Source organism: Pinus tabuliformis, chromosome 6 (genome assembly GCF_031772625.1).
Source record: "Pinus tabuliformis cultivar Carrire ecotype Pingquan chromosome 6, CPIR1, whole genome shotgun sequence".
Classification (NCBI taxonomy): Eukaryota; Viridiplantae; Streptophyta; class Pinopsida; order Pinales; family Pinaceae; genus Pinus; species Pinus tabuliformis.
In genome coordinates this window covers 1,046,673,005-1,046,682,726 of record NC_142292.1, presented here as the reverse complement: position 1 = coordinate 1,046,682,726, position 9,722 = coordinate 1,046,673,005, and positions in this window count along the sequence as shown.

The window sequence follows — 9,722 nt, the reverse complement described above, 5'->3', positions numbered from 1 at the left end:
TGAAGTCTTGACGAAAAATATGAGCCGTCTACAAGGGAAGTTTTCATCCAACCATGAACTTGTGTCCACACTGGGAAGCCCCATGCCTGTACTCAGCCTTCTACTATGTGTTTTCAAGCTCATCCAACTAGTAGAAAAGAAAAAGGGGCAAATCCAAATGAGCAAACCTATGTCAAAGTTCTTACATGCTTCTCCGAAGGAACAACCTCTTCTGCTCTCAATAAGTCAGGATCCCTCTTCTGCCCCAAAAATAAATAAGTGCATATACACAATCATCTTGAAAAATACAAAGGCAAAAGAAGAGAAAGGCTTCCGGCGCAGAGAGGTGAAGCATGTCACTCCATCGAGGTACTAACCAAGCTCGCTAGTAGTGGAGAAATGCATGTGTTCCTACGTGACTCCACCAGGGTACTGTCTAGGTTTGCTAGTAGCGGACCAACACCAGAGATGAAAACTTATACTTTGAAAATCTTCAACTTGCAAGCTAAAATACCCTTCCTGAATTTGAAACACTATGATTAAGCTGAACTATTGATGGTGTTTGATTGATTTGGCAAAAGGTGAACCATGTATGTCCATGGGGTAAGTGGGGAAGTCAAACTAACCTATATAATGATTCAATACTCCCCACAAGACCAAGGCCCTATGCTAGCCAATGAACCAAAACAAATAAGCTAGAGTTCTACTAGTGTGTCACCAAGTGTCGTAGAGGCTACAACCACCCTCCAAAATTTTGGCCTGCACCCAATTTCAGAGCCTTCCTTGAGAGTTTCACTTGATGACTACACACACTCAGGTTCAATCTATGAGCTTGTGTGAGTCTTCGCATCCACCTTGCTTGTTCACTTCATCCAAGTTTTTGCATGTTGATGTCAAATTCATGCTTGTGACCATGTTCTAGTCATTCTCAAAGTCTTCGCTTCGTGTGTACTTGTTGTGTTCACTATGAAAACATCTGTCGCACTCACACACAGAGTCATTCATTGTCGCATAAGCGTCATCAACATCGATCAATGATCAATCACAAGTGTCGCACTTGTCGCTCACACCGTTGATCAGTCATGTTGAGCATGTGTGTCTAGATGGTTTGAGTCATCTCGTTGACAAGTCATGTGTGTGTGTGTTTGCAAGATCACATATGCATCTTTCACTCGTTCACACACTTAGTCATTTTGCTGAAGTTTTGATGACCAAACTCCCCTCCGACAGCCAAACCATCACCCCGCTATCAACTCGATCGACTATCACCCAAAACAGCGAAGAAGCTCCAAGCAAGTCATTTCAAGTTGCATTTCTTGCAAGCAAATCAATCAGCCTTCATGCTGGTCAACTAGAGAGTTTGACCCGGCAGACACCCCAGGACTGACTCCGATCAAAAATTGTGCAGACAAGCCAGACACACACCCAGTGCCCATTCTTGTCTCCCTCAAGAAATTTTGTAGTTTTTCCAGCCAGGCCTCCCGATAGTCAACCAGCTACTCACCAAGATAATTGTGTAGTTTTTCCAACCAGGCCTGCCGATAGTCAACCAGCTACTCACCAAGAAAATTGCACAGTTTTCATGAGCAATCCCTTTGCTACCCAGGAGTCCGCTCGGCTCAGAAACTACATAGAGGTGATCAGTAGTCCAACCTCCCAGCGTTACAACAGTTTTTCCAGACAGTAAAATACCAGTTCCCTCTAGGAGTTTCACAGTTTTTGCTGCTAAGCTCCAGCAGCTGAGTGCTAGTTCCCCTCAGGAATTGTGTAGTTTTTGCTGCCACTGACCCAGTAGCAGACTGCCAGTTCCCTCCATGAATTGAGTAGTTTTTGTTGCCAGTGTCCCGGCAGCCAGCTACCAGTTCCCTCTAGGAATTGTGCAATTTTGGCTGCAAAGCTCCCACTGCCCGCTCATTCCGGAAACTGCGTAGATTTTTCTTGCCCAACCTTCCTGTAACCTGGATTGTTCCTACCAAAAAATATGCATTTTTGTCCTCCAGCTAAGCCAGACCTCGTGGATAGTCATTGTCGATCCGGATTGCCCATCTTCATCACACAGTGACTCTTGCACAGTTTTCATCAGCATTGCCCGGAGCCTCCATCCCGCCTTGCAACCTTGTTACCTCTCCCAGTCACCTGCATCTGAAATGTTCATGTATCATGGTAGACTAGGAGGTTTCTGGATTTAATGTCGTCTCGTCATGAGTGACTGTAGGTATAGATACACCAACAAACATGGCGCGATGACGTATGGGATGAATGAAGGGAGCACATGCAGAAGGACGAGTTCACCAACGAATGAACAAATGATGCATGAGAAAAGATGTGTTCGTGAACGAATGATCATGCAAAGATGTGTTCACAGACAGATGGACGAGCGAACATGCAAGATGTGCTCATGGACGAACATGCACCTTTCGTAAACATACGAACCTATCAAAGCCTTCCAACATACAAGCAAGGAGCAACATGCAAAAGAAACACCAAGCGAACCAACAACCATTGAAGACTCCACACACTTTTCCATGTGAAGGTGAAGCCATGACACACCATGAGGACACCCATCACCAAGTAGCACTGTAGCTCGACATGCACACTAGCAGCAGCATGAATGTACCATCACTGTCATGTCGAGTCATGTCATGAGTCATGTCATCCACTCTCTATTGTGGGCCATACTGTCAATCAACATAATGTAATGTGGAAGTCCAAGAGACCCACTTGTTGTACAAAGAGTCATGTAAAGTTGAAAAGTCATGGAAGTCAAACGTTCATGAGGGTAGTCGAATAGCCACAAGGGTTAGTTTCACCCTTGGCTATAAATACCCACTCATTTGTACATGCAAAGGACTTTTCACCTCAGCTCCTCCCACATAGCCAAGAGAGTCAGTAATATTTTCTTTGAGGAGTAAATAGTGGCTCCAACACCCCGCCCACGAGGTTAGTGATGTATGGTGTAATAATGTTTCTTGGAATTTTCACTTAATTCAGAAGTCTTATAATAGGCCAGCACGTTTTCACACATGTATTGTAACTGTTGTAAGACTAATCTTGAACACTTGTAATGCATGTTGCTTTAACCTGTGTTTAACACTTGAACTCATTCACTCATTGTAATACATAATCTCTTAATGAAAATTTGTTGCCTATGATGTTAACTCTTTCCTGCCCATGGTGGCTACCTTTGCGGACATCAGACAGAACTTCCACATAAAACCTGCTATAACAACTGTTGCACTCGTGTGGACTCATCTGTTGAGTGTTGTACGTGTTATCTTCCCTTATGTGTTATCATTGCCACATCTGTGTGGACTGCTCCTCGGAAGCTGTGCACGTCCCGTTGTGTTGCGTGTTCCTAGCAGAGTTGGGGCTTCCTCCCAGCCAAATTGGGACTCGCTCCAACCCTTTCCCTCTACAGTGAAAGAACCATTAACACAAATCACACTAGAAATCACCAGGCATGTGAACCTCACTTCTCAAAGACAAAGAAAACCACTCTCCTATGTTGACCATCAAAAGTTGAAGCAAATCCTTAAGATAATGGCAACCGGGCCATCATACCGGATGGGAATCCCACACCAAATGGTGTGAGGTCTAGTTGAACTTCATACTGGGGTGATCCCCTGAATGTTGGCGGGTCCAGCACTGTCAACACGCCTGTGATAATATGCAAGAGCGTATAACAATATTTCAATACACTTGCAAGAGGAAAAAAATAAGCTTTAAATAAATTTATGTCCTAAACTAATTTTTTTATGGATTACTTATTTCATGTGACAAATGTTCATTTTCATTTAATATGATTCTAACACCTCTCATTTAAAATAATAATAATAAAAAATCTAAACTCTCACTCAAACATTTATAAATTGAAAAAAAAAAAACTTTTTCCATAAACTTTTTTCCCCTCATTAAATTTCCACCAAATAATAATAAAATGATAATTTTTAGAAGTACTGGATTTTCCATCACTTCACAAAAAATTTAAAAATATTAATCTCCCTCACACAACATTATCAATAACTTTCCAGCAAACCTCCCTCCCTCGTAAACATTAAATAATGTCCCCCACACACCTATATAACCAAAAAATTTCTTTGTATGGGTTAAAGAGGTCACAAGGGATGTGGTATCAAAAATTTGATACATATATGCAGGGAGTTGGATTCACAAAGAGCAAAGTGTATCACTATGTGTACTTTAAATTAATTGATGATCCTGTTATTTATTTGTTTTTGTATGTGGATGATATGTTGCTGATTGGAAATGACTAAGAAACTATCTAGCATGTGAAGACCCAATTGCTCTCTAAATTCGACATGAAGGATATTGGTGCTACAAACATTATTTTGGAGATGGAAATTAAATAATATCGTGCAAAGAGAAATCTCTAGTTAAACCAAAAGAAGTATGTTGAGACATTATTGTAGAGGTTTAATATGAAGCATAGGAAACCAGTGAAGGTTCCTATCCCTACAGGTCTAAAGTTATTTGCATAACAGTGCCCCAATACAAAACAAGAGGAAGAGGACAGGTATTGTGTTCCATATGTGAGTGTATTTTGATAGTTTAATATATGTAATGGTTTGTATGAGAGAAAACATTGCACATGCAGTCGGAGTATTGAGTAGGTTTATTTTAAAAGTAGGGAATGAGCATTGCACAACAGTAAAGAGGGTTCTCAGGTATTTGTGTGGCACTAGTGATTATGGTTTGTTCTACCAAATAAGACCAACACTAGACATAGTGTTGGACATATGTGGTTCGTTTGATGCAGATTGGGCTGAAGATCGACAAGCAGGTATGTGTTTAACCTATTTCGAGGAACAAACAGTTGGATGTGCAAGAGATAGTCTATAGTGGAACTTTCAATTATGGAGGTTGAATACAGGAAAACCACTCATGAAAGCAAAGAAGTAGTTTGGTTGTAGAGATTATGTTTAGGTATGGAGTTGGTACAATGAGTAATAAGGATAGATTGTGATAGCCAAAGTGAAAATTTCTTGGGAAAGAGCCTTGCTTATTTATTATTGATGTTCAATATCACTTTATGAGGGATATGGTTGAAAACAAAAAGGTGTTGGTGATAAATATGAACATTTTGAAGAATGTCACATATGCATTAACAAAGTTTGTGAGCGCTAAGACATTTTGTTGGTGTAGAGAAACAATGGGCATTGCGATCCTGGACCAATATGAACATATACACCTATGCACCCCTCGGTGTTAAAAAAAAACACCAAGTAAGAGAATGTTGGGTATGTGTTATATTCTTTGCATGATTAGACCCAAATATGGTTGAATAGACCTAAGGATGGGTGGGTGTACCAACCCATGGTTTTGGGAATGATGATTTTTACCATCCTATTTCGTAAATCCAGTTAATGAATGCTTCGACATGTATATAATGTATTGTAACATTGAAAGGTATATGATGAAAAATCAATATGGTTTTCATGTTTTCAATAATAAAAGTAAAACATATATATATATATATATATTCTCTCCATTGTATTTTTTTCTATTCTTAAGAATTCCTTTGACGGTAACTTTTATATAGGATTAAAACCTTCAACATATACGAAGACAATCATAATGTATGATTAATTAGAGAAGGAAATTGATCGTGTATAAGAGATCGGATAGGGGAGGGTGTTGGGTGAATCAACGAAGCACTAACTTGAAACTGGTTTCAGAAACAACAACTACGACGAATTGGATCCCAATTATGAATAGAGGGAGAATTTTCGAAAAAAGAAATTTTCATATTTGTAGATTTAAAACTTTATTCTAGCTATAGATTCTGAAAATCCCATAAAACATAATATTTGAAAGCAAAAACTTCAATTTTCTCTTCCTTAATAAAACTGAAACAATTTTCATACCAATTAACAACTAATCAATTCAATAGAGTCTTCCAAAAGACTACAAAGCTAGAATCTCTTCTTCTCCTCTCTTACGCTACTTGCATTTTGTAGCTCTGATACCACAATAATAGGAGAACTATCCTCAGGCACATATTTTATTAATCAAGGAAAGAAAATTACATGATAATATGCAAGAGCATATAACAATCTTTCAATACACTTGCAAGAGGAAAAAAACAAGCTTTAAATCAATTTATGTCCTAAACTAAATTTGTTATGGATCACTTATTTCATGTGACAAATGTCCATTTGCATTCAATATGATTCTAACCCCTCTCATTTAAAATAATAATAATAATAAATCCAAACTCTCAACATTTATAAAATGAAAAAAAAAACTCTTTTTCCATGAACTTTTTTTCCCCTCATTAAATTTCCACCAAAAAATAATAAAATAATTTTTAGAAATACTCCATTTTCCATCACTTTGCAAAACATTAAAAAAAAATCAATAACTTTCCAGCAAATCTCTCACCCTCATGAACATTAAATAATCTTCCACACCCCATACATACATACATATATCCAATTTTAAGGTCACGGCCAAGCCACACACCAAATTAGTGTATGAGACCCCCTTGTTTGTGGGACAAGGGACCCACCTCCACACAACAATTTGACTCCGCCATGCCATACACCAAATTGGTGTATGAGACCCCCTTGTTTGTGAGACAATGGACCCACCTCCACGCAACAATTTGGCTCCTAAAATCTATGAAAGCATACATACTCTACCCCCTCTGGTTTTGAACTTGTGACCTCTTAGGAGAAATCACATGCTCTTAACCATTAGACCTTGGGGATTAAAAAAATTAAAAATAATCTCATACACTTCCTAACAAAACTACTTACTTTTCCATTAACTCTCCCACTATCAAACCATATTAAAAAAAAAAAAAAATAAATAAATCTCCCACAAAACTTCCTTTTCTCTCCCAACCCTACCAACATTATATAAAAGTGATCTCCCACACTTCCCTCATCTCCCAACCTGGGAGAAATTATGAAAATGAAAATACTCACACATTTCTCTCCCAACCTGGGAGAAATTATGAAAATGAAAATACTCACACATTTCTCTCCCAACCTGGGAGAAATTATGAAAGATAAAAATACTCACACTTCCCTCACACGACTTTTAAAAACATATTTCTAACGCCAAAAAACTTCATTTTCCATTAACTCCCCCACCCCCACAAAATAAAAAGGAAAAAGAAAGCCATAAAAAAGATAAAAAAAATGTGCAAGGGCTAATGGACTTCGATTAAACTCTCCCAATTGCACATAACAAAAGGGGAAAAGAGAGCCATTAACTTTAATGGACTAAATTTTTATCCCACCCTCACAAAATAAAAAGGAAAAGAGAGCCATTAGCTTTTCCCACCCTCGCAAAACATTAAGAAAATAATAAAAAGATTGAAGAAAATAATAGAAAATAAAGAGTGTAAAGGTTAATTGAACTAAATTTTCCATTTTATATTTTTTGTTTTTAAAATTAAGTAAAGGTTTTAATATTTTAGAACTAAATTTTTCATTTTAATCTTTTGTTTTTAAAATTAATTAAAAAATTAATATTTTAATTTTCTAAATTAATAAAAAAAAATTGTTGTCAAAATAAATTAATAAATTTAAATTTTAAATTTTAAAAATATAAAAATAAAATAAACTATCCTATAAAACTTCTTTTGCATCCCCACCTTCACAAAATGGACGCAACAGAAGAGAAAGGAGTACCACAAAAGCTATTAAAGGGAAGAAGGAAGGGCAGCATTGGCGACGAAAAGAAATAAGTTTACGGTTCACCCTAGGCAATTTTTTCAAATTAAGGCAAAAGCCTGCAATTTTTCCAAAATAAGGCAATCTTTCGAAACAAATAAGTTTTCCAATATTTTGGAAATAAGAAAAAGCAACAAGTATAAGCTAATCTTTCAAAAAAAATCCAACACAAACATAAAATTAAAAATCCAACGCAAACTTGAAAAAAAAATTTAACGTAAGAAAAGATAATTTAGATTTAAGTTTCCTGACAAAACAGTTTTAAATTTAAGTTGAGTTTTTAAAGCTAATTTTTAATTTATTTTAGAAAAATTAAAATGAAATTTTAACTTATTTTTTATCCCAACATCGCAAAACAAATAATTCTGTCACCCTCGCAATTTTGTCAAAATAAGCAAAATCCTCAGAAAATAAGTAAGTTTTTATGTCCATCTTGAAAATAAGAAGATAATCTTGTGAGCTAATATACTCTTCTAAGATAATTGGAAGCTCATTACACTGTGTTTTAGGGTAGGAGGGATGTGTAAGTTTATCCATGATTGCTTATTTTAAGTGAAAATTAAAAATTAAAAATTAAAATAATTTTTGAAAGAAAATTAAAAATTATGTTCTGAATAGAAAAATAATTTTTAATATAATTAAAAAGGCTTAATATGAATGAATGTGTAAGTTTATCAGTGATTGCTCTTTTAAAATAAAATGTTTAAAAGAAAATTAAAATTATGTTCTGAACAAAAAAATAATATCGGATATAATTAAAAGGGACTTGTATGAGGGGATGTGTAAGTTTATAGGTCATTGCCCTTTTAAAAATATGCCAATTAAAAATTAAAAAGTAAAATAATTTTTTAAAAGAAAATTAAAAACTAAAAATTATGTTTTGAATAGAAAATTAATATTGGATATAATTAAAAAAAATGAATATACTGTAAATTGATAAATTAAAAATTATGTTCTAAATTAATAAATTAAAAATTTTATTCTAGATAGAAAAACTTTCCAGCCTTTTTAAAAATATGCCAATTACAAATTACAAATTAAAATAAAATTAAAAAAATAAATAAATAAAAATTATGCTCTGAATATAAAAATAATATTGGATATAATTAAAAAAAAATGAATATACTGTAAATTAATAAATTAATTACAAATTAAAAATTAAAAATTAAAAATTAAAAAAAAAAATGTTCTTAATAGATCAAATATATTTAAAAAAATTAAAATATAATTAAAAAATGAATATACTATAAATTAATAAATTAAAAATTATGTTCTAAATGGAAAAACTTTTATTTTAAAAGAAAATATTGGTTATATATATATATATACACGGTAAATCAATTGGAATTAATTGGAAGTATAAAACTAAAAAAATGTGTGAATCAAACACTTTTCAAATGAAAAAAATATTGAACATTTGATGTTTAAATCTTATACTTAAAAAAAAAAAATGAAAATCTAACACCCCAAGCTACATAAACAATTACGATGGTTACTAAGTTTTATTTTACTTTTTAAGGCATCAATTTTCTACTTTATGTTGTTAAAATGATAAATGACTGAGGCTGGAAGGCCAGGATATATTTTCTTACCTAATTAATGGAAACTTATGAGTTAGGGTATTTTAACAAAAACGGTTTGAAATGGTTAAAAGAATAAAAAGAAACAGTAACTCATCTCCTCCTCAGAGGGGAGATATAGATGGGGGGGGAAGGAGTCCAAACCAAGGGGGATATCTTGGAGCTGGGTGAAATAAACCAATGGGAGAATACTGGAATACAGTCTGCAAACAAGACTTGAGGCTGAAAAGCCCAAGGTACCTGACTGTAGATGGGTAGATGGACTTATCTTAACTGTGAAGAGAAGAAAGTGCTCTAGGAAGAGTTAGGATGTAATTGCCAGGCTCACAGCTAGGTGGAGAGGTTGCATGTTTACAAGTCTTTAAATAGACAAGTAACTCAAATTTATATTTAGGAAATGCTAATTGAATATGAAAATTACTAATTTGACTCACATAATTAATGAAGGAAGAAATTTCCA